The sequence below is a fragment of the Microtus oregoni genome, unplaced genomic scaffold (genome assembly GCF_018167655.1).
Source record: "Microtus oregoni isolate MIOR12 unplaced genomic scaffold, Mior012 000087F_ref0000451, whole genome shotgun sequence".
Classification (NCBI taxonomy): Eukaryota; Metazoa; Chordata; class Mammalia; order Rodentia; family Cricetidae; genus Microtus; species Microtus oregoni.
The window spans coordinates 904968-930821 of NW_024544554.1; positions in this window are offsets into that span (position 1 = coordinate 904968).

Below are 25854 nucleotides of genomic sequence, written 5' to 3' on the forward strand. Positions count from 1 at the left end.
ATCATCTGCCTAAACATAACAGTACCAAAGATTTTTTCCCCCAATCCTACTGCCCTTTACTTGTTACCAAATATTCCTTTGCACTGTGTGATCATGTGTCACTATGATTGGTTTGATAAATACCTGAATGGCCAACAGCTGTGCAGGAAGAGGTTAGGTTGGACTTCTGGGAAGAGTGTGGTCTTGCGGGAGAAGAAAGGTGGAATCAGCAGCCTGATGCAGAGGAAGCAGGACATGCAAAGGAGAGATAAGCGCTAAGAGCCACGAGACAGCACACAGATTAACGACAATGATTTAACTTATAGGAGCTAGTTAGAAACAAGCCCAAGCTAAGGCTAAGTTTTCATGATCTATAATAACTTTTATGTCATGATTTGAAGGCTGGCAGTAAAAAAAAAAAAGCCTGCTACATTTACCCAAGCATATCTTGACTTTTTGTGAATTGAGTGTTCTTTGGGTGAGATGAGGCATAAAACTTGTGATTTTTATGCCTTATGTATTTTATCCAGTCATATAGCACTTCTCTGACCCTTTTTATATAGTCCTCCAGTATCTACCACACTCTTGTCCCATCCATCTCACAGTGTACAAGTGATCACCTCCTTGAAAGTCCACAAACAATCGCTTTCCTGTTGTCTCTGTCTTCTCAGATGGTGAAGCCAGGTGTCACAGGAGAGTGAGCCCACATCAGAGTAATTTTTCTTTTTTTATTTTATTTTATTTATTAAAAATTTCCACCTCCTCCCAGGCTCCCTTTTCCCTTCCCCTCCCCCCTCCCCACGCCCCCCTCCCCTTCCCCTCCCTCTCCAGTCCGAAGAGCAGTCAGGGTTCCCTGCCCTGTGGGCAGTCCAAGGTCCTCCTCCCTCCATCCAGGTCCAGGAAGGTGAGCATCCAAACAGGCTAGGCTCCCACAAAGCCAGAACATGCAGTAGAATCAAAACCCAGTGCCGTTGTCCTTGGCTTCTCAGCAGCCCTCATTGTCCACCATATTCAGAGAGTCCGGTTTTATCCCATGCTTTTTCAGTCCCAGTCGAGCTAGCCTTGGTGAGCTCCCAATAGATCAGTCCCACTGTCTCAGTGGGTGGGTGCCCCCCCCCCGCGGTTTTGACTTCCTTGCTCATCTTCTCCCTCCTTCTGTTCCTCATTTGGACCTTGGGAGCTCAGTCCATTGCTCCAATGTGGGTCTCTGTGGGTCTCTGTCTCTTTCTCCATCCATCGCCAGATGAAGGTTCTATGGTGATATGCAAGATATTCATTAGTATGACTATAGGATCGGGCCATTTCAGGCTCTCTCTCAGCTGCCCAAGGACCTAGTTGAGGACATCTCTCTGGACCCCTGGGAACCCCTCTAGAGTCAAGGCTCTTGCCAACCCTAAAATGGCTCCCTTAATTAAGATATATACTTCCCTGCTCCCATATCCATCCTTCCAGAGTAATTTTTCTTACACAAATTTCACGTTTTTTACTCTTGATTCACAATTGTTCTCACAATTCTTGTCAGTATGTAGAACATGATACATTGGTGGGGGGGCATAGCATTTTTCTTTGCTTAGCATTCCGTTTATATCATAATTTCACTATAAGAATGGGTTTGTTGCCAAAGATTATTGATGTCAAAAGTTCTGAAGGGAGATGAATATATTTCCATACACTGGTGAATCATTTAGACTCTGAAAGCTTTGAGGAGAGCCCGAAAGATGGTTTATCCAGGTAAAGCCCCTTGCAGCCTGCCAAGCCCAATGGCCTGTTTCCCCTGTCTAGCTATTGTAGGCGGCATTTTGAAATTGCCCCAAGATTTAAAAGTTGTGGCATATGTAACCCCTGTAATCCTTTCTTTGACATAGTATACACCCATGACTTTATTGTGAAATGTCTTTCAGAACTATGTTAACGATCAACTGATATTTGTGTTAATTCTTGAGATTGTATTTTAACCACATCTCCCTTCTCATTCCTCCTTCCAAAGTCTGCATACGTACTTCCTAACTCTGCTCCCAAGTCATGACATTGTTTCCATCTGAAGAACCCACCTGCCTCCATTTTAAGCTTAAAAGCCATTTCATAGTAAAGACAAGTAGACTGTTCCTGTTTAGAATCTTTAGTTTGAACTCCAATTTCCGCCTCTGGGTTTTTATTATTCATGGTTCAACAGGGTTCTTATTTATGCCTCTGTTCTTGGGATGTGTCCTCAATGTGGGAACTTTTCTCATAAGCTCTATTTATCTGAAATTTTAAGGCACATGACTCATATCTTCTGTTTCAGCAGTTTCTCTATTTCTCGATTATCATACGGAATGTGTAGACTTTTACTAATACATGACAACTACAAAGAAGCAGAACTCAAATGCTTTCAAACCTACTTTTCAGGTCTGACTCTTAGATATAGACCTTCTACCTTTCTCTTTGATCTTCTTTGTTGATTTTCAGTTCAGCTTTGGCCCTTCATGGTCCAGGTGGAAAATAAAGCAAATGCGAACATTATATTGAAAGTGGTAACTTCATGTAACAAATCATATAATGGCTCAATAGGTATAGGTTCTGGTTTCCAATATGGATAGCATGTATTTATGTTCAGTTCTGTGAAGCACACGGTAGAAAGAAACAAGTAAGTCCAGCAGATTGCTCTCGGACCTCCATCTGCATGTCATGGTCCACCAGCAAATTTGCACATGTGTGCATATGCATATGTGCATGCATGCGCACATGCACACACACACAAATACAAAGCATGTGTAAAAAAGACACATCTTTAAAAGAAACTCCTTATATATTATTTAGAATCTGGAACTACTATCTCCTGGTTCCTGAACCACTGAACTTAGAATCAGAGATAAACAGCTAAGAATTAAGAAATAGATTTGTTCTTTCATAACTCATACTTACTTACTTGACATATGAGTGAGGGTCTACTATTTTGGCTAAACAGTTACTGCAACTGTAAAAGAATGCAATCATCTTGTTTTGGGCATTGTTGCATTTGAAGAAGTCATGTGATAGCGTAGTCATTCATTTTAAATATAAATCTTTTCTAAGTTAATCTCTGAAACCATGGAGCAAAATTCCATGAGAGACATACTTAGATCCAATCTACATGAGAAGTAGAAAAAGACATGATTTCTTGAGTAAATTGGGAGCATGGGGAATCTGGGAGGGGGCTAAAAGGGAGGGGCGAGGCAGGGAAGGGAACAGAGAAAAATGTAGAGCTCAATAAAAAAACAATAAAAAAAATTCCATGCCGGGCGGTGGTGGCGCAGGCCTTTAATCCCAGCACTCGGGAGGCAGAGGCAGGCGGATCTCTGTGAGTTCGAGACCAGCCTGGTCTACAAGAGCTAGTTCCATTCCAGGACAGGCTCCAAAAGCACAGAGAAACCCTGTCTCGAAAAGGCAAAAAAAAAAAAAAAAAAAAAATCCATGACTTTCTTAACCTTGCATCCTTCATGCTTTGGAAACTGATTTCACATAGACGACCCTGCCGAGGTATAGGTCATCTCCGGATGGAGCCTGGCCCTCTTAGATCATAGTTTCATCTACTTTTGTGTGCTAGTGCTCTTCTATGCAGTTGTTTGTGTGGTGCATGAAAGATTATTAGCTGCATTTGCAGCTCCTTGGCATAAACCTGCATAATGACGACTCGGAACCTTTGTTGGGTAAAAGATTGCCCTCTGGACAGTTTTCCTACTGAGTCAGTATAACACGGGAGGGTTTTGGATTGTTTTATTTTTTTACTTTTGCTATTCTTTGTCAGTTACAGTTGCTTTATTGCCTTCAGTCCTCCTGAGATTTTAACTTTGCTCGCTTTTCTTCACACTCACGCAAAAATCAACCCTTTATCTTTAGCATCAACTTCAGTCACGCTCTCACAACTTGTGCAGAATGAAGCTTTAGCCAGGTCCTTATAGTGTCATTGTTCCCCTCTGAAATCCCATGAGCTGGCCCAGCTTCCACTGTCCGTGTTTCCCTTAGCATTTCTGTCTTCTTAGCTCTCACTAGAATAGCGACGTAACCTCTGCTTCTAGCATCATAAGACTTTATAAGCCCGAAGTTCCAAATTTTTTACACAAGTTTTTTCCAAAGGCCTAAAATTAAATAGTCTGGTTTATCACACAACAGCCCCACTTGTTGGTACCAATTTCTGTCTTCGTTTCTTTGACTGTGACTGTGATGAACTATTTTAGAAAAAATAAGTTAACAGAAGAAAACTTTCTTTTGGCTTATAACTCAACGATCGTCCATCCCAGTGGGAAGTCATAGTTATAAGAACCTGAGACATTGGATAACATTACATACACGCGTGAGAACAGGGAGCAATTAGTGCCTCTTATTGCTCAGTTACTATTTTCATAGCATCACACACAGTATGCAGCTTTCCACAATAATTAATGCAAAACAGTTTCTCCTATGTGTGCCCAATAACTTGTCTCCCAGTTTAGTCTATGGTCTGTTATCTCGAAAATTAATATCAACCACTATATTAGTGTATGTGTGTGTGTGTGTGCTTTTTTATATGTGTGTTTACAAGTAATTTATGGGTCTAATGTATAATAATTTAAACAATAGCATGCTGATATTCATTCACAAGTTTCTCTGGGATAATTTTTGACAATATGTTAGGGATAGGATTAGAGTTAGGGTTAACAAGTCTTAAAAAAACCCTTTACTTTCAGACTCTGTTGTTTCTAGAAAATACTGAGAAGCATATAAAAGGCTGTTTACTTGTGTTAACTTTTATTCACATTTAGCAATACTTCTAGGCTTTACCTTTCCAAGTTTCTCACCACAGACAGCTTTATGTCAGATTAAATTTGGATTTCATATAAACCCGCGGATCCCTGACCATTGGCAATTCATTGCTGCCCATACAAATGGAGAAGGGAACTTGTCAGCTCATTTGTCTAGTATCATTTCCAGAATCAAAGGTTTATATTTTTAACTGACTAAGCGTTTCGATCTAAAAGCCCTCACCTAAACGTTCAGGGTCTTTGCGTCTACCAAGAACAAATTATCAAAAATGCTTTTCATCCCTCACTGATTTGCATATTGTGTCTAACAGCTATGGAGAAGGAGTCCTGATGACGCTCGTGAGTATTTCAGTTTGGATGATGAAGTGGAACTCATGAAGACGATAGGCTCTGACAAATAACTATTGTCCTGATGAATCTCAGTAGTAATGGAATCAAGACAATCAAAACATCCTTCATTAACAAATGTAGACTTGGATTTCAGTAAATATGTTTGCATGCAATTAGAAGAGAATTAGTTTTGCTTTTTATTTTATTTGTGGGAAAAAGACTGTGATATATCAAACAATTCTTTAGGTGTTGTGTGACTATCTGGCGATTTTGTTTTCCTTCCAGAATGAAATTCAAACTTTTAATTATTACCAAAACATGCTGTCCTTGGGGAGAAACATGGGTTTCATGTTAAATGCCGTGACCTGAGAAGGAAGGGGAAAGGAAAGAAAGCCTCTCAAGTAACTCCCTGTCTACAGTGTATTTGGAAATGCTGGGCTTTCTCCTTCTCGGCCAATCTTACTAACCCGTGGATCAAAATTTTATTTTAACAAAGAAAAATAGAGTTTGTAGAACCATTTGCTTTCCACTTCCTTTTCTTGCATGACTTGACCACAGACTGAACCCTTCGCTCTAGCTGTGCTGTTTCCACTCTGTTTCATTCCCTGATGTAAAATGATATCATGTTTCCATTGTTTCTGGATAAACTCAAGCATAGGCTGAACCCACCATGGCTTGCTGCTTTGATCTAAGCCTCAGACAGAAATATTGTAAAATATGTGCAAACTGTCTCTTTCTCATAAGAAAAAACCAAGCTTTTTCTGGAGTGGATCTGGGGAGCTGCAGGCCTTCATCAATCTACTTTTCCAGAAACCTGACATGAAAGGACTAGCTCCAGACAATCACATAAATAAAGAGGCGTTCATAAAGAATTAGGCTTGTCTCACCCTCTTGCAAATTCTGATTTAGCATTTTTCCTAGAAATATTCCTATGGGTTTGTAGCTTTTATAATTTTTGTTTTCTTTTTCTACGTCTTAATATCACTGACATTGGTTTAAATCATTTAATAACTCCATTGAATTCTGACCAATCTAAAATGTAAATGAACAACTAAATAATTCCCTAAGTTCAAAATTGATCCGTATGGCTTTTTAATATTGTCCTTATCTGGCATTAAATACATTTAACCTAGTCACAAAAGGCAGATTCTGAGGTTAGATTTAGGACATACATGGAACATTTGAGTTAGTTCTACTTCTATTTTGTCTCTGAAAACTTTTGAAGATACCATAAAGATCATCTCAAATTCTCAGAAATAGGCTACATCTTACTGTTACCTCATGTATGAAATGCTCTCTGCCCACTACCTCCTGAGCGTCCTACCACAGAGGCACTATTAAAATACACTTTTCAAAGTAAATTTGTAAATGTTTCTGAATTTATACTTTGATAGTTTTATCCATGTAAAATGCATTCATTGCTATAAACCTACAGCTACTCTTGTTTTGTTTTGTTTTGTTTTGTTTTTTTGGTTTTGTTTCTACCCTTATTTCCCCTCCTCCTCTCTATAGGTCCCATTCCAATAATTATTTGTTTGTTTGTTTGTTTATCTCACTTTGTGACCCACTAGGGTTAACCACGGTCATTCGTCTCACCATCGGTTAAGAACTACTCATTGGAAGCTGCTGAGTTCTGTAATAGGTATACAAATGAAGATAGTAACTGTTTCTTCCCCCAGAATCCATATGCTACTTAAAGTGTTCAACAGACAGGGTAGAGTCCTTTGTGATCCCTTCCTGGTTGACTCTAGGTTGGGTTGAGTTGACAATAAATCCTAACCAGCAATATTCATCCCTCATTGAATTGCTGCACAAACTCATTGCTGCTAAGCCATAATCTTTTCTTTCTTCTTTGTCGCCAATCTTATGTCATATCATAATAAATAATATAATCAACCTTAAGAGTCTCACAGTCTTTTGAATTTCGACCATTTAAATGTTCAATTTCTCTTTTAAAGCCTCTTAACTTTTGTATTAATAAAATGAGGGAGACAGAGACAAACACTTAAATATGCTAAAAGGGAAAAATACAGATGTAGGAGCACTTAGCAGCATAAATAAAATCCTGTATCTCTCAGTGTCTGGCAATTAAGACTCAATTCTTATGTTCTGAGCTCCCAAAGGCTTGGATAGCTCATTTCACTGAGTCTTCCATCCACAGCACACATAACTAATCTCAAAAGTTCAATATGGCTCTACTTTGTACTTGCCACTGTCTTTAGTAGACATCCCATGGTCATAACATACCCAGCATTCTGAGGTTTCCACTGAACCTGAGGTTGCACCTTTCTTTACCAATTGGCCCCTGTGAGCCAATCAGTGGGACCGCCAACCCTGCCCTACAGGGAGAAGCCTAATGCTACCCATGATGCCCTCTTGCATATGGAAGTTTCATGCATGTCATTTGTCAACGTCTGCTGATAACTTGATGTGTACGCTGTACACCCCAAGCCACAGCTTCTGAGTGCTGACCCTGAAGAAACACTTCTCAGTTCACTTCACTGATGCCAGTCTCTTATTAACTATAGCTGAATTTTCAGCATAGAGTACAATCTTCTATTGTACTAGAAAAGCACAGTTTTCTCTTCTACAGATTTTTAACCTAAAATATCACATATATCACATATATATATGAAATAAAGACTTCATTTCTCTCCAAATCTTCAAAAACGAGGCCCCGGTTTTGCATTTCTTTCGGCATTCTTAGCTTTAAATTTCCCATAGAACAGTCCCTGAAGTTCTAATCACAAAATGGAGTTTCTGGCCTTAAGCTATAAAGTACTCCAGAATTCTCTCTAAAACCCGTATAGTCAAGTTCATTATAGCAACAGCCCCACTCATGGTACCAATTTTTGTTCTATTATATTTTCTAGTCATGTGATAAACAGTGTCCAAAAGCAACTTGAGAGAGAAGGCATCCTGTTTCATTTAAATTTCAAGTTAATAGTTCTAATAACTAAGGCAAATTAAAGCAGAAACTTAAGCAGGTGCAACTTACCTACCACAGAACTCAAGAACCAAGCCAATTATTCACAGCAAGGCCACAGGCCAATATGATCTAGGAAATTATTCAACTAAAGGTTCTCGTTTTCAAGTTGATTCTGAGCTATGTCAAATTGACAGTCAAAACTATCTAGCACACTGGACTTCTAATGTTTCACCAATCTCCTCTTCTCAACTCCCCTTCTATGGTATTTCCTTTTGCTCAAAACTTTCAGCATTCCTGTTCCTAGTCCATGATACCCGGTGTCTTCCATAGCATAACGGTAAGCTAACCTTTACAATCACTTTTGCCTCTGTGGTCCTGTGAAAAAGGAGATGGAACTTGGGGGTCTCTAATGAAAGAATGAAAATTGCATTGGAGAATGAATTTAGTTACTTCTAGTGATTTGTTTCCAAAGTAGCCTTGAGAGAATAATATTCATAAGGTCCTCTAGTACTACATCAGTACCCAGGTGTTTCATAGATTTCTTCTGATTTTGTTGTCAAACTGTGGAGTTAAACTTCAGGGTAATAGTGTGGTATGTCTCTAAATTATACACAAATGCTTGTCTCATAAATCATTTCAAATTAGATTTGTCTCCAGTTTTCTTATTGTCTTTCACAAAAACAACATCAACTACATAAGCACACGGACATAGTCTTTTCTGAATTTGTATTTGGTGTTCCCCACAAAAGCTTATAATATTAGAAAATTAGTTCACAGTGTGGTAGTATTAAAAAATGGCAGAATCTTCAAGAACCAGGTCACTGGAGGTCTTGTCCATTGAGAGACTTAAGAGATCATTGCAGAGTGATTTAGTAATGTATAACCTGCTTTGTTTTGGTCTCTGATTTTTCGCTTCTCTGCGTACTCTCATTTATAGTCTATGAGGCCCTTACTATGGCCAAAGAGGAACAGCAGCTTTACTCTTGTACCATTAGAACTGTGACCTAAGTAAACCTTTTCTTCATGAATACTAAGACTCTAGCATTTTGTTACAGTAATAGAAAAATGAACTAACAAGAACTTGCTGTAAATACAATTCTGAGGTTATTATTTTATTCATATTGGGCATAAAGAAAATTGCATGGCATTAATAATTTTATTTCAATAAGCCACACACTGAGGAGCTGTGAATTTGCTGGTGTGGGTAAGATGAATACAGTGTTATACCACCCAGAGGCACATGTATTTTAAATGAAAAGAATGATAATACAGTTAACACAAGATGACATGAGCTCAAGTAAGACCAAGCATGGTAATAAGTCCCTTGATGGAGTCTTATTTAGCTCAACAAAATGCTATTTGTCTTGCTGAGATTTCTATACTTTTAAGGATTATAGAAGAAACGTTGAATGTGTCAGTTTACTTCGCCTCTCTTCCAAGTCATTGATGATCTATATCACCCTTATTCTTTATATCTCAATGACGTCCGTGTTCATTTGAAAGAAAAAATCCATTAGATATGTCATGATCTTTCTCACAAGATGTTAACATCCTGATAACAATGACTCTGGACCATTTGTCCTAAGCAAAAGAAAAATCTATTCCTTTAAGACATTGAATGTTCAAAAATATGACTCTTCTAATTGATACACACTAATTGTGTTCTGATTTTATATATATGCACATGAATTATCATGTACACACACATATACACACACTGTCATTTCTGTTTTGCCTCATTGATAGCACATTCTCTATATTGCTCCTTAAAGAACAAGGCAGAAAAGAAATAGAGCGTGGGCTCATTTACCTCAGGCGTATCTACTTTAGATGCTCATCCAGACTTTTGTCTTCCACTTCCAAATGAGGGAGAAGCCTTGGAAACTCTGAGAAAACAGGATGAGGAGAAAAGTGACGACTGCAGAGGCATGCACTGTTACTTTTGTGGTTGGCATTATTGACTAGCAGAAACCAATGACACAGCCCACAACCAATGTTGGAGCCATCAAAAGCCCCAAACTTGGGCATATCCAAACTTTTTGGAACTCAAAATCCTGCCATCTCATCCCCAAAGTTCCAGAGTGTACTCCTTGTTATAGGACTGTGGGATCTGCCAGTTGTCAGTCCTGGCTTCAGGGAGGTAAGCAATTCTACAAGAAAGAACTCTGAGGGCAGTTAAAATCCAGTGCTGGCTAACACTTCAAGCTGAGGTTCTCACAGCCAAGGGCAGGGACAAGAAAGGGTGGATCTATAAAAACCAGGGAGGAACATAAATGTCTGAGCTGCAGTGCTCTAGAAGGGCGGCTATTGGTTATAAAAATACAGAGTACCGAGCCGGGTCAGGATGCTTGGGAGATGGGGACCTAGGTTTAAGATAACTGTGTATGAGGGGAAAGTAATAGAGAATGCAGATCCTCTTTTTCTTTTGTGTTATGAAAAGTATATTACTTAAGAATGCTACATTGAGAATTCAGGGCATACGTGTTAGCCAGAGGTAAAGAAGGAAATCAGTTTATTTCATCTTATGCAGAAGTGCAGCCCCCTTGAAGTTTGCCATGGGCTTAGATCTTAAAGATCTTGTTCTACTCATAAAGAATTTGGCTATAGATAAAAAGTGGCCAGGGAGTTGAGTAAAAGCTCAAAAAGTAGGTTGGCATTTATTTCTCAAGCCCTCGTTTAACTTCTGGTCAAAGAAATCCCTGTAGAAAGGGCAGGGATCTAAAGGTAATGGGCTCAGCAGACAACCAAATGCATCATTATTTTTTTTCTTGTGGTCATTAGGGCTGGCAGCCAAACTCCTGGAGGTCTTAAAAGTGAAATGTTCTCATACAGCTATTTTCTGCTAAATTTGTCAGAGAGAGAGAGAGAGAGAGAGAGAGAGAGAGAGAGAGAGAGAGAGACTGATACTGATATTATTAAAACTATGTCTTAACTTTGTGGGAGAAGAAAGGTTAAGAGCCAGTATACATTCAGTTTTGACTCTTAGAACATTCTATCATTCAGCTGAGTGTAAACATTAAAAAGAAATAAACCTGGAAGACTCATATTGAAGTCTGGATTTGACATAAAGGCAATCGCTTCTGATAGTTTTGCCAAAAGTTCTTGATGAAGTATTTATTCAAGTATCTGAAACACCAGTTTATATTTGAAAAGTCAATACCAGAAAGAGAAGCAGGTAACGAGCTACAATTACCTCTTCACAAGATTCCTAAGCCACCCGACTCTTGAGTTCCATGGACCAGGATTTGCCACCTGTCCCAACAAAAGAACATTTGAAGGGATGATTAGTGGTTAATACAGAAACAGAATTTGTATTAAATGTGTCATAAGTAGAGAGAGCTCAGAAGTCTAGACAGTAACTGGAAGTATTAGGGGCTGATAAATAGCACTTTGGTAACACAGCCTGGGTTGTAGGCGGGAGATTCTTAAGGACATAGTCTGCTGGTCATGATCTCAGCATTAGTCACACAAGATCTCATCAATAATGAGGACATTGTTACTGCTTAGTGGTAGGTTTAACTCATGTCACAACATACGTACTTGACTTTCTGTTCCTGGAATCTAAAGTAATTGCAAGAAATGAATTAAAGTAAGAACAAGTCAAAAAGGCAAAATAGAGATAGAGATAAGGGGAAGGCTAAACACACAAAAGAGACATATAATATAAATGCAAAAATGCTGAGATTTTTTTTATCCACTTTTCTGTTACTTAGAACACAAAGCAGGTCCAAGTATACTTTTCTCTTTCCACCTGTGAGGTCAGGAATTGAATTCAAATAGTTGATTAGGTTTAATCACAAGTACTGTTACCTGCTGAATCATTTTACTGGCCCCATTGGTAGGAAATACACTAAAACAAGAACCTGAACAAATAATATGTAATGCAAAACTAGATAGTTAGCACGTTTAAGTTTGTAATTAAGAAACCATACATGAGAGAGTTAAGCAAGACGAGAATTACATAATTCTAATTTGCTCTACATCAGAGGATTATTTTTTTCCTAAGGACTGATACAAGGATGAATATGGCAGAATGTCATCACAGACTTAGAAATATCAATTTTGGGGGCTTGAATTTGACCAGAATAACAACAGAATCTTACTAGTCAAATAGCATTGAATATAACTCAGAACTCCCTTTTAGCCTCCTGTTCTGATGAAGCTTCAAAAATTCACTGGGTAAGAGGCAGGAGTTCTTGCAAAGTCTACAGAGGGAAAGCTTTAAGGTCACAAGTATTTTTTAAGCATCCCAGTTATGGGGAGACATAGTCTCAACTGGCTATCTCCTGTCACCAAACAGCTTCCAATACTGGAATTGTGTTATGTTGAATTGAGTTGTGGGCCCCATGGGAGTTTCCCAAACAACCCAGAGTATTGCCGAGACACAACAAGACCCCATTGCTGAAGACAACGCCTACACATCTCATTGAAGATGGAGATGTTGAGCGAGTGTTTAAATAGAACCTTCACCCTTATGTCCTAGTATCTCATGTACCACAAGGAATTCTACAGGCTGTCAAAAGAGACATGCAAACACCAAGCCAGTCACAAACCTTTTGTTGAACATTGCTATAGGAAATCCTACAGCCAGTAGCCATTAAGTTAATTGCCCACTGGGGTGTGGCCTCTTCTACTACTTATGCCAATGTAAAGCATGTGTCCAGCCTCCTTTCCAACTGTGGGATTCGGTTGTTGTTCTCTGTTCCAGCAGAGGATATTAATTTATGACTTTACCCCTAAATATATACCCATCTATTATCCTTAATTCTGAGCTAGTGTGGGATTTCTTTTAAGCATCCTTCTTCAGTACATTGGTGTACTGCCTCTGAGATAAGCTAGCGCAATGGTGGCACAAAGCCTGTGGGAGTAATCAATAAATAACTGATTTGATTTAAGTCCTACATTATGAGATAGAGCCCATGCCTGACATTGCTTGGGTATCAAGAACCTGAGACCAAACTTTCTAGAGACCAAAGGTAAAACCAAGTAATACCAGTCGAAAAAGAGTAGAAAAAAAAAAAGTTGTGGTAAAATGTCTCCTATTGATTTTCTGCTATATTCCTAGACCAGTGCCTTGTTCAGCCATAATTTGAGAAGTCTCCTCCCAAAGCAGATGGGAGCAAATATAGGGACCCACAGCCAGACATTACAGAGAGAGTGAGAGACAGTGGAACACTTGGCCCTAAATGGGATGTCTCCATCAAATCCCTCTGTTGAGTTCAAAGAATTCCTCAGAAGAGGAGGAAGAGTGTAAGAGTCGCGAGAAGAAACCAAGAAAACATGGCCCTCTAAATCAACATAATCAAAATTAATATGAATTCACAGATTCTGAAATAGCATAATAGCTTACATAGGGCTACATGGGTCTGTAACCAGGCCCTCTGCTCTTATATTTTGGTTGCCAGTTTAGTGATTTTATGGGATTCCTGGGTGCACAAATGAATAGGCCTCTGGTTTTTATGCCTTCCCTATGGTTCTTTTTCTACTGTTCCTTTGCCTTATGCTACTTTGATGTGATAGTTCTTGTTTTTGTTTTATTTTTAAAAGAAAAGAATGAATGAAAATCTAACCAGTATCATAAAAGTTAACAATGTAACTCTCATTTATGCCTGATGGAAAAGGGAAATCCATTTTCTCCAATGGAGTGACACTGGCCATATCTACCACACCAGGGAAGGTTCCATGTTCAAGAGTAGTTGATGAACATACAATGGACTCCACAGGTCTTTTTGTTTGTTTGTGCTTTTATTTAGTTTTGTGGGGTTTTGTTTGTTTGTAATAGGTTTTCTATACCTCAGGAAACCTATTGTTTCTCCATCAACTAGTATGTCCATTATTAAGCCAAATTTGATGATGCGCTCCACAAGCTGCATGTGTGCCCAAGTATGGTCAAAAGCTGACCACTTTAGGTGGATACATGGGCTGTTGACAATTTCAGAGGAAGAGCTGACATGGCTGCTGAGAATGTAGAACTGGGCATTTTGGGGGCTTTTCTTTGTTGGAAGTTCTCTGAGAAGGTGGAGTTTGGAGAGACCCACAGCCAAACAAGGAATGGGGCTTTCTGGATAAAGCAGGAGTGAACTGGAGATTCCAGTTGAATTTTGTTTTCTTCTTCTTTTAAGTGCTGTTTTATTTTTTCCTTGGTTTGGGTTTTTTGGGGAGTGTTTGTTTCTTTTTTTGAGAAAGAACTTAAAGTTGGGTGGGTAGGAAGTGGGAAAGAATCTGGAAGGACTTGGAGAAGAAGAAGATGATCAAAATATATTTAAAGTTAAAAATTATATACCAGGCAGTGGTAGCTCATGCCTTTAATCCCAGCATTTGGGAGACAGAGACAGTTAGAACTTTGTGAGTTCAAGGCCAGCCTGGTCTACAAGAGCTAGTGCCAGGACAGGCTCCAAAGCTACAGAGAAACCCTGTCTCAAAAAAAAAAAAAACCCAAAACCCAAAAACAAAAATGTTAAAAATTGTAAAAAAATATATGATTTATTAAAAGCAAAGACCTCCCAATTGTGAAAGGCAGAAATTTGCTAAATGAATCATATTTGTTAGACATCTCTCTTGTGATCCCTTTTTCTAGGGAACAAATTTTTATTTTATTTATTTATTTATTTATTTATTTATTTATTTATTTTAGTTTTTCGAGACAGGGTTTCTCTGTAGCTTTGGAGCCTGTCCTGGCACTAGCTCTTGTAGACCAGGCTGGCCTCGAACTCACAGAAATCCGCCTGCCTCTGCCTCCCGAGTGCTGGGATTAAAGGCGTGAGCCACCACTGCCCGGCCGGCAACAAATTTTTAAATGGTTACTTCAAGAGTCTACTACTCGGAAGCTCCTTCCACTGTCCTTCTCTGGGGCATAAGAGGATTTTTCAGTGAATTCCTTTTTTAGAGCCCTCAAAAAAGGAAGAGGACTAATGTTGCAATTTCTTTGTTATTTATGATTGACCACTCTGATATTATTCTATAATGTCATCTGATAAAGCTTGCATTTGTTCTAAATATAGCCATGATCCATTTCTGTATTTAGATCTGTATAGCTCTGATTATCTATCATGAACTAGAAAATAAAACCAGAGAATTGTCTTTAAAAGATTCATGGTTATAGGGCCTGAGAAATGGTTCAGCAGCTAAGAGCATTGACTACTCTTTTAGAGGACCTAGTTTTAATTTCCAGCACCCATAAAGTAGTTCACAGCCACCCATAACTCTTGTTCCAAGGGAGCTGATGTTCTTTTCTGACTTCCACAGGGGCCAAGCACACATGTGACAAACAGACATACACGGAGGAAAAGCAATCATGCAATAAACATAAATAAAGATGTAAATTTTTAAAAAATATTCTTGGTTATCAAAACTGATTATAAGTATTATATGAAATTAAACCAATCCACATCAGCATGTCAACTCATTATGTGGTCTCATTGAAGCAGTCATACTGTTGTTGAGCATCCTTTGGTATATGAGATGATCATGTGGTTTTTTTCCATTTTGTTTATATGGTGGATTACATTGACAGATTTTTCGCATGTTGAAGCATCCCTGAATCTCTGTGGTGAAGCCAACTTGATCATGGTGGATGATTTTTCTGATGTGCTTTTGGATTAGGTTTGCCAGTATTTTATTGAGTATTTTTGCATCCTTTTTCATACTGTTGAGTGTAGCGGCGTAAATGAATGCAGACAGAGTGTAAAAATATATATATAGCTTTAATGTAGAAATAGACTTACAGAACCACCGTTCCCGCGGAGACCAGGAAAGCAGAAGCGAGAAGCTCGGAGCTTGCTCGCCAAATTTATAGGCAGACATTAGCCCGAGGCGAACACGCCCCTTAAGGGGCGGGACTTATCCCTACATCTCCCCTTTTTGTCTAAATAAGACAGAACTAAACCAAATACAACTACATACAATAACAACAAATAATAAATACAACAAACAATATTGAGAACAAAAGCTTTGCTAAACATTCTATCTCAAGAAGTCCAAATAATGTAAAGAGTAACTACAATTATATAATCTTCAACTCAGTCAAAGATCTGAGAAGGGAATAAACACTACTCAACAAACGAGATATATCCAAAATGTGCAACAATTGACAGAGACAACTGACTACCTGGGCAATCACCCAAAGTCTCGTTTGCAACGTTGAGTCAACCAATTTTGGCTAAGGCCTAACATAACTGACATACCATTATTAAAGGCAAGGAACTTTTCAAAACTATCTTACCCTGTCTTGGCAAGATATGACAGTCCTGTTTTATCCATTGATGCACGCTCTGTATCTGTGTCAGTGGTTGAGGTATGGGCATTTCTTTGCCCAAAGGCCAGTTCTGCCAAATAGAAAGGCTCCAGGTGTAGTGTTTTTGGTGCTCAACATTCTCTCGGGAATAGAGCGGTGTTGCCAGGAGCAATTGTGTCTCACTATCACGAAACTCTGAGTTAGATTAAAGGCCATTTTCTACAGCTCTTTGAAGAGGTTGAAGATTATCTATCTATACTGAGTATAATCTCTATATATCTAAAGAACCTGATTAGTCTAATTATAAATGACAAACTTAGATGACAATTAGTCTATATAATTCTCAATATCTATCTAACTTAAAGAATAAGACAATAAACGACTGTGAAAGAAATGAGGACAATGACCTCCAAATATAAACAATGTACAAATATACATTGCAGTAGGTAAATATATATCAATACACAAATATTATATAAGTATCTTAATCAGAGGTAGAAATGTACACTGCAATATGGTAAATATATACAATATATATATCAATACAATATATGTCAATACATAAAAATGTTTTAAACAGAGGTAGAAACATGCATGCGTACAATAGTCAATATAATTTAACTTTGTATCAATATACAAGAATCTATACCAATATATTTGTCTATTATCCCATCATCCCTCTTTTTTTTTTTTCAAAATGATCCCTGAGCTTATAAAATTCCTCCCCCAACCCTCAATCATATACTAATTATAATCAACCCCTAAATGATGTCCCTAAACCCAAGGGCAAACTTTACTGGGAGAGGGGACGTCGTTCTCTAGAATTACTTCCAGCTGTCATAGGGGCGACGTTCTTTCTGGGGGATCCTGTGAAAGTAAAATGATGGTTAAATTTCAAGATAATGTCTTTTAAAATTGCAAATAGTCTCTGAGTATTTTCGTGCAGGTCTGGCCAAAATGTTGTATAAGATGTGCACCATTTCAGCTAACCAAGTTGGAACTGTCTTGTGCAGCTGGTACCCAAAGCAGGTCTTGTAGTAGCGCTATCAGTATCATGACGTCATATCAACCAGGTGGAGTTGTTGTTATGGGGCCCCATCTTCTTCCTGGAAACTTCAAATGTCACTTCAGGAAAAACTCATTGTTCATTATGAAAAACTTAAACATTAATCATATAGACATATATAGATATATATATATATATTCAATGAAAGACATGATAGATATATTCAATGAAAAGTATGATAGATATGAAGAAAAGCAAAGATGTTTTCTAAACTCATATTTCTTTCTGTCCCATATCATGGCTCTTGACATGAGACAGAAACTCCAGAAACTCTGGGTTTTTCTCTTATTAACAGGCTTGGAATTGGAGAGGGACTGAGCCAGAGTCCAACTTCAAAACCAGCTTTATAAATTTAGAAATATGGTTTAATATTACTTACACAACCCATTCAGTTTTCTTGATATTTCCTATTGGGCAGGTATTTTTCCATCTGTCAGTATCCAAACATCCAGGGTCCCTTGAATTTCTCAAAGATGAGTGTTTTCCTGTGGAGATAAGAACAGAACCCTGCCCCCATTCTATATGTTTTTCTTACCACCTGTATGAATATCATCGTTGTGGATGAGTTGTCATTTCTCCTTTCCAAGAGGTTTCTCCTCTTCAAATCGAAACTTTATTAATTTTGATGGTATCCACAATTTTTCTTCTCCTGTGGAAACAAGAGCAAAACCCCTTCCCCAACGTAGCACATCTCCTGGCTTCCACTGAGAGGTCAGCTCATCTTTGAAATAAATCGGTTGATTTAGTTCAGCAGACTTTTCCATTATCCAATGTCTTTCTGCTGCTGTCGTTCCTTTCTCATTAGCGTTAAGAAAATTCAAGGTTAATAAAGCATTATGTAATCTATTTCTGGGGGTATTTTCGGTCCCTTTCTGTTTGTTCAGCATATCCTTTATAGTACGATTTGATCTTTCTATAACTGCCTGACCTGTAGGATTATTTGGTATACCTGTAATGTGTTTTATATTATAATAATCAAAAAAGCGTTTCATTTTCTTAGATACATATGCTGGACCATTATCTGTCTTTATTTGCGCAGGTATACCCATGATGGCCATAACTTCCAATAAATGTGTGATTACTGAATCAGCCTTTTCTGAGCTCAGGGCAGTAGCCCATTGAAAACCTGAATATGTGTCTATGGTGTGGTGTACATATTTTAATTTGCCAAATTCTGCAAAGTGGAACACATCCATCTGCCAGATTTCATTCCTTTGGGTGCCCTTTGGATTAGCCCCTGCAGGCAGTGGCGTTTGGTTATAGAAAGAGCAAGTAGGGCATTTCTTTACAATCTCCTTAGCTTGTTGCCATGTAATTGAAAACTCTTTCTTCAAACCTTTGCTATTAACATGATGTTTTTTATGAAATTCAGAGGCTTGTAGCACACTACCAATCAATAATTGATCAATTTCTGCATTACCTTATGCTAGAGGACCTGGCAGACCCGTATGGGATCGGATGTGTGTTATGTACATAGGGCAAAGCCTGTTCCTGATCAAATCTTGAACCTGGAGGAACAATGAGGTTAGTTCAGTATCATCAGGTATAAATTCAGCAGTTTCAATATGTAAAATAACTCTTTCTGCGTATTGTGAATCTGTAACTATATTAATAGGTTCTTTAAAATCCCTTAGCACCATAAGAATGGCATATAATTCCGCCTTCTGGACAGAAGTATACGGACTTTGTTCCACCTTATCCAAGTCTTCTGATTTGTAACCTGCCTTCCCTGATTTATTGGCATCAGTATAGAATGTACGGGCTCCAGTTATTGGAGCATCACGGACGATTCGAGGAAGAATCCAAGAAGTTCTCTTTATGAAGTTAAGCCTCTTGCTTTTTGGATAGTTGTTATTAATGTCTCCCAAAAAATTAGCACAAGCTCTTTGCCATGGTTCATTATCTTCCCATAATTTCTTTAGTTCATCAGCAGTGAAAGGCACTATAATTTCTGCTGGGTCTATGCCTGCTAGTTGACGAAGTCTCAGCTTGCCTTTTATAATTAACTCAGAGACTTTTTCCACATAAGTTTTCAGTTTCTTACTTGGTTTATGTGGTAAAAAGATCCATTCCAAAATAATATCATCTCTCTGCATTAAAATTCCAGTAGGAGAAATTTTTGATGGTAGTATGACGAGAATACAATCGAGCTCTGGATTCACCCTGTCCACATGTGCCTGTTGTAATTTTTTCTCAATCATTGTCAGTTCCTTTTCTGCTTCAGCTGTTAATTCTCTGGGACTGTTTAAATCCTTATCACCATCCAAGGTTTTGTTCAAATGAATTATTAGATCAGGTGTTATTCCAATAGCTGGTCGTAGACTGGAAATGTCTCCTAACAGTCTTTGAAAGTCATTAAGAGTCCGTAGGCGATCTCTCCTAATTTGTGCTTTTTGTGTCTTAATTTTTTGCAAACCTATTTTATAACCTAAATAATTAACAGAATCTCCCTTCTGAATCTTTTCAGGAGCTATTTGCAATCCCCATTTAGGTAAAAGTATCTTTATTTCTTCAAACAGTCTGTTCAAGGTATCCATGTTTGAATCGGATAACAAGATGTCGTCCATGTAATGGTATACTATAGATCTGGGAAATTTCTTGCGTATTATTTGCAATGGTTGGTTCACAAAATATTGGCACAGGGAGGGGCTATTTAACATACCCTGGGGGAGAACGGTCCAGTGGTACCTCCTCGAAGGTTGAGAATTGTTATAAGTAGGCACTGTGAAGGCAAATTTTTCTCTATCTTCTTTTTGCAAAGGTATAGTGAAAAAACAATCCTTTAAATCAATAACTATGAGAGGCCATCCTTTTGGTAATAAAGAGGGCAAAGGAATTCCAGATTGCAGAGGGCCCATAGGTTGAATAACCTTGTTGATGGCCCTGAGATCTGTCACCATTCTCCATTTACCTGATTTTTTCTTAACCACAAATACAGGAGAATTCCAAGGGCTTGTAGATTCTTCTATATGTCCAGCATCTAATTGTTCTTGTACCAGCTGTTCTAAAGCCTGTAACTTTTCCTCAGCTAAAGGCCATTGCTTTGTCCATATTGGTTTCTCAGTCAACCATTTTAGAGGCAAGGCTGTTGGTATCTCTGAAGGGACATCAATTGCTTGTTCTTTTACAGCCCGAATGGCCGGTTTTCTCAGTTTGTAATATCTTTTAATATTATTCTCAGAAATATAGGCTCTAGATTTAGCAGGAATGTTAATTTCAGTATTCCATTGTTGTAATAGGTCACGACCCCATAAATTCATTGCGATATTGGCTACATATGGCTTTAATTTTCCTATTTGTCCCTCTGGCCCTATACATTCAACCCATCTCGTGCTCTGCCTTACTCGAGATAGGGTTCCAATTCCCAGGAGCTGAACATTTACATTTTGAAGAGGCCAATACGGATGCCAAGATTCTGGGGTAATGATACTTACATCAGCACCTGTGTCCAGCAGGCCAGTAATAAAAATGCCATTTACACACACTCTCAGTTTAGGTCTTTGATCATTTATAGAAGTTTGCCAAAACACACGTAACTTATCTTTCTGATCATTATTGCTTGTAACAGTAGGCATGGGGCTTCCTAATTGTCCTGATGAGGCACGTTCTCTGCAGAAACTGGATATGACTGAACCATGTTTGCCATGGGGGCCTGTGAGGCCCCCCTCTCACGTTTCCCGGCTGTATCAGGTTGCCTTGTCTATCTCTTGTAGACCTGCATTCATTCGTCCAATGTCTGCCCTTTCCACATCTTCTACATAAACCTGAAGGCTGAGTCCTCCTATTTCTGTTATTTCTAGAAGATGCATTATTATTATTATTTCTGAAAGATGCATTATTATTATTATTATTTCTGAAAATCCGTTGTCTACAATTCCTTTTAATATGACCCATTTTTCCACAATTAAAACATTTGGTATTCTGGTGTCTCCTTTTACCATTGGAAATTGCTTCTTCTACCCATGCTTCAGTGCCATAATCAAATGTATCAACATTGAGTGTATGCAAGACCCATTCTTCCAACGGCGCTGATCTGAGCTTTAAAGGACCCAAAATCCTTTTGCATTCCACATTTGCATTTTCATAAGCCAAAGACTCAATCATTATACGTCTTGCTTCTGGGTCAGATATTCCTATTTGTACAGCCTTAGTTAATCTTTGTAAAAAGTCACTAAAGGGTTCTCTCTGACCCTGTTTAACTCTGACAAATGATTCCATTCTCTGTCCTGGGTCTTGTACCCTGTCCCAAGCCCTTAAGGCTGCTGTAGTACACATGGAGAGTGTGTTTTCATCCAAATTAGCTTGTTCCTGAGGATCGGAAAAGAGCCCTTCACCTAGAATTTGATCTAGGGAAATGTCAATTCCCTTTGCTTTTTCCTGCTGTTCTAAGCGTCTAGCCTCTTGCCTGAATAAGCATTTCCATTTCAATTGTGGTCCACTCTCGAGTACCGCAGAGCTCAGCTGGAGCCAGTCTGAGGGGGTTGCTCTGCTTGTCGTGGCCCAAGATCTTAGCATCTCTTTAACAAAAGAGGCTTGCATCCCAAAAGTCATGACAGCCTGTTTTATTTCCTTGAGATCATTCATACGCACAGGCTCCCATGTATCCTCCTTGATGACCCTAGGGTTTTTGGAACCAATCACCTTCTCTGTTGTTATTACGGGAAAGGCAGGTAGAGCTGTAGGTAGAGCTTTGTGGAAATTGTCCCGGAGAGACTTACCCACAGATGTAGTTAAAATTTTCCTTTCTACCCTTTGCTCTTCTTCATCAGAATTTAGAAATTCCTCAATCTTTTCAATTCTATTCACCATTGCCTTCTGCAATGTCTGAATCTCCTGTCCAGAATTATGTTCCAAAGCCTTCATTGAGGATTCTAATGTATGAAGTTTGTCCGTTAGAGATAACATCTCATCTTTGGACATAATTTTTATGGCATAAACCGTGCCTTCTTGTATTGACAATCTTTCCGTCAATCTGTCATAAGCTTTAGACAAAATCCGATTGTCACATTCAGCAGTTTTGATTCTCTCAGTTAATGTTTCATTTCCTACAGAAAGGGACTGAATCTTATGGTCCAGATCAGCTGTTCCCTCTTCCATAGTAATGAATTTCTCCTTAACATCAGTCTGAAGAACTTCAACCTGATTCTTGAGAAGATTGTTATCAGCCTGGAGAACTTCAAACTGATTCTTGAGAAGATTGTTATCAGCCTGGAGAACTTCAAACTGATTCTTGAGAAGATTGTTGTCATTCTCAATTGTTTTTAAGCGTTCAATCTCTACCTTAAGAATCCTGGATTCGTCTCGTAAAGACTTTATCATATTTCTATTATCCAACCATTTGATGCCAATGAAAACTACGAATCCCAGAAGGATCCATATATGTGGGGTGATAGACACCTCTTGTAAAATCTCCCACATGGTACAATTAAAAAAATCATTAAATTCTTGAACAGTAATGTGTTCAGACATTTTATTTATAAAAGAAAAAAATTTACCTGCAAAGATCAGTTCCTGTCAGTGGTGGTCTCTGTGTTTTTGGAGCCTGTCCTAGAACTAGCTCTTGTAGACCAGGCTGGCCTTGAACTCCCAGAGATCCTCCTGTCTCTGCCTCCCAAGTGCTGGGATTGAAGGCGTGCACTACCAAGGCCTGGCAGGCCTCAAACTCACAGAGATCTGCCTGCCTCTGCTTCCCAAGTGCTGGGATTAAAGGCGTGCTCTACCACTGCCTGGCCGGCCTCAAACTTGTGATCCTCCTGCCTCTGCCTCCTTCAGCAAATCCTACCGGCGTGCACCACCACAACCGGCCAAGTCACTTTGTAACAGACCAAATCTGACACTGTGGCAGCTTTTGTTGCAAAACCGCAAGTACTTGAGCTTCTGCTAATTCAGGCAGTGTGGTTCCGCTGCAAAACTTAGCCAAGGCAGGCAGAATGGGCCTGTGTTGCCGAGTGGGTCTCGGACTCGGCACTGGGGCCGGAGTCACGAACTGAAAAACAGCACCCGGGAGGGTGCTGTGTTAGGTAGCGGGCTACCCGCTTGAGTCGGGGGCAAAATAGCCCGACGTTGGACGCCAAAATGTAGCGGCGTAAATGAATGCAGACAGAGTGTAAAAATATATATATAGCTTTAATGTAGAAATAGACTTACAGAACCACCGTTCCCGCGGAGACCAGGAAAGCAGAAGCGAGAAGCTCGGAGCTTGCTCGCCAAATTTATAGGCAGACATTAGCCCGAGGCGAACACGCCCCTTAAGGGGCGGGACTTATCCCTACAGTTGAGATTTCTTTTTAGATGCTGCTTCCCTCTTAAATATGGAAGACACTATTTTTTAACAATGTTCCAATTTTCTGGATCTTACAATCTTTCCACCCCTCCTCTGTGGTGTTCCCTGAGCTATGGAAGAAATAGTTGTGTGTTACAAGTATAAGTTCACCTTGGAACTCCATGTCACTTATCCTCTATATTTTGATAAGTTGTGTCTCTGACGCACTCTTCATCTTCCGCAAAAAGAAGCTTTTTTATGCTTAGGACTGAGAGTTATGCTTTCCTGTATATATAAAGGCAAATATTTAGAATACACTTAGGAAGCGTAGTGATTTAGGAAAGTAGAAGCAGTAGATTTTCCTCTAGGATCTATGACCTTTCCAGCTAAGGGTCGTTGGTTAATTGCAACAGCAGGCTGAATTCTTTCCTATTGAGATAGCCTTAAGTCCAATTAACAGCTGCTCATTATCACAAATAAAAGTGTTCTACTGGAGACACCTGTATGTACCAGTCATTTTTGCACTCATAGGTTTACAGGGTAGGACTATGGATTGTTTTGCCTTACTTGACAACTTACATAGCACCTTCAGACACTATGAGGACTAGCTCGAAGGGAAGAGGTTTCAAGGTCAGTTCCAGTTTGATCACTCCAAGTTCAGTGTCCAAAGGTATCTTTACCTGTTTTTTTTTAATACTCTCTTTTTGCAATGGCAATGATTTCTGCAGCAGGTAATATAGTATGGATAATTTTTAAAATGTGTTTTCATTATTTATTCTGAGGCAAAAGCAACAGTTACCTGGGTACTCAAACCATAAAAAGATACAGCTAGGAAAGAGACTTATAGACCAATCTCCCTCATGAAAAATGATGCAAAAATACTCAATAAAATACTGGCAAACCTAATCCAAAAGCACATCAGAAAAATCATGCACCATGATCAAGTTGGCTTCACCACAGATATTCAGGGATGCTTCAACATGCGAAAAATCTGTCAATGTAATCCACCATATAAACAAAATGGAAAAAAACCCACATGATCGTCTCATATACCAAAGGATGCTCAATCATACCACAAGGACATGTTCTCACCTATGTTAGTAGCAGCATTATTTGTCATAGCCCAAACCTGGAAACAACCTAAATTACCCTCAAATGAAGAATGGATAAAGAAGATGTGGTTCATTTACACAATGGAGTACTATATGGCAGAAAAATCTAATGACATCTTGAAATTTGCAGGCAAATGGATGGATCTAGAGAACATCATAGTGAGTGAGGTAGCCAAGACCCAGAAAGACCAATATAATTGGCTTTACTCATAAATAACTTTTAGACATAAAGAAAAGAAAACCTAGTCTACAATTCACAGTCCCAGAAAACCTAGACAACAAAGAGGACCCTAAGAAAGACATATATGGATCTAATCTACATGAGAAGTAAAAAAAAGTCAAGATCTCCTGAGTAAATTGTGGGCATGGGGACCATGGGAGAGTGTAGAAGAGGAAGGGGGAGGAAGGGAGGGGAGTGAAGAAAAGTATGTAGCTCAATAAGATCTTCCACCATTCTGCATCACACATGAATGATGCTGTCCTTTGCCATACAGAAAGCTTTTTCAGTTTTATAATGTTCCATTTATCAATTGTTTTTCTTAGTGGTCATGTTATTTGTGTCCTTTTCAGAAAGTCATTCTTGTTCTAATGGGCCCAAAATTGCTACCTACTTTCTCTTCTATCCAATTCAGGGTATTTGGCCTCATTTTTAGATTCTTTATCCATTTGGAGTCATTTTTTTTGTGTGTGCACATTGATAAGTTTGGATCTTCTTGATTTCTTTCAACAAGTAGCCATCTGGTTTGAACACTATCATTTGTTGAGAATAGTGTCCTTTTTCCAGTTGTGTTTGGGTTTTTTCCTTTCCTTTTCCTTTTTCCTGCTTCCTTTTTTATTTATTTTTTTGTTAGTACCTTCTGTTTTTATTACTACAGCTCCATAGTACAATTTGAAATTGCAGGTGTGACTTTCTTTTATCAGTCAGGGATATTTTAGCGTGTGTGTGTGTTTGTGTGTGCATTTCTTTCCTTAAGATGAAAATAGTGAAATAGTTCTGTGAAAACCTGGGTCAGAATTTTGATGGAGTTTGAATTTAATCTGTTTCTTTTTAGTTTATATAAATATTTTCATAATGATTGTTTGTTTTGTGTTTCAGTTTTGTTGCATTTCTCGGGACCTGTTGTAGGATTACTACAGATTATCTTGGGTGTTAATGAGTGTGGTTTCATGCTGTTGTCTCTGC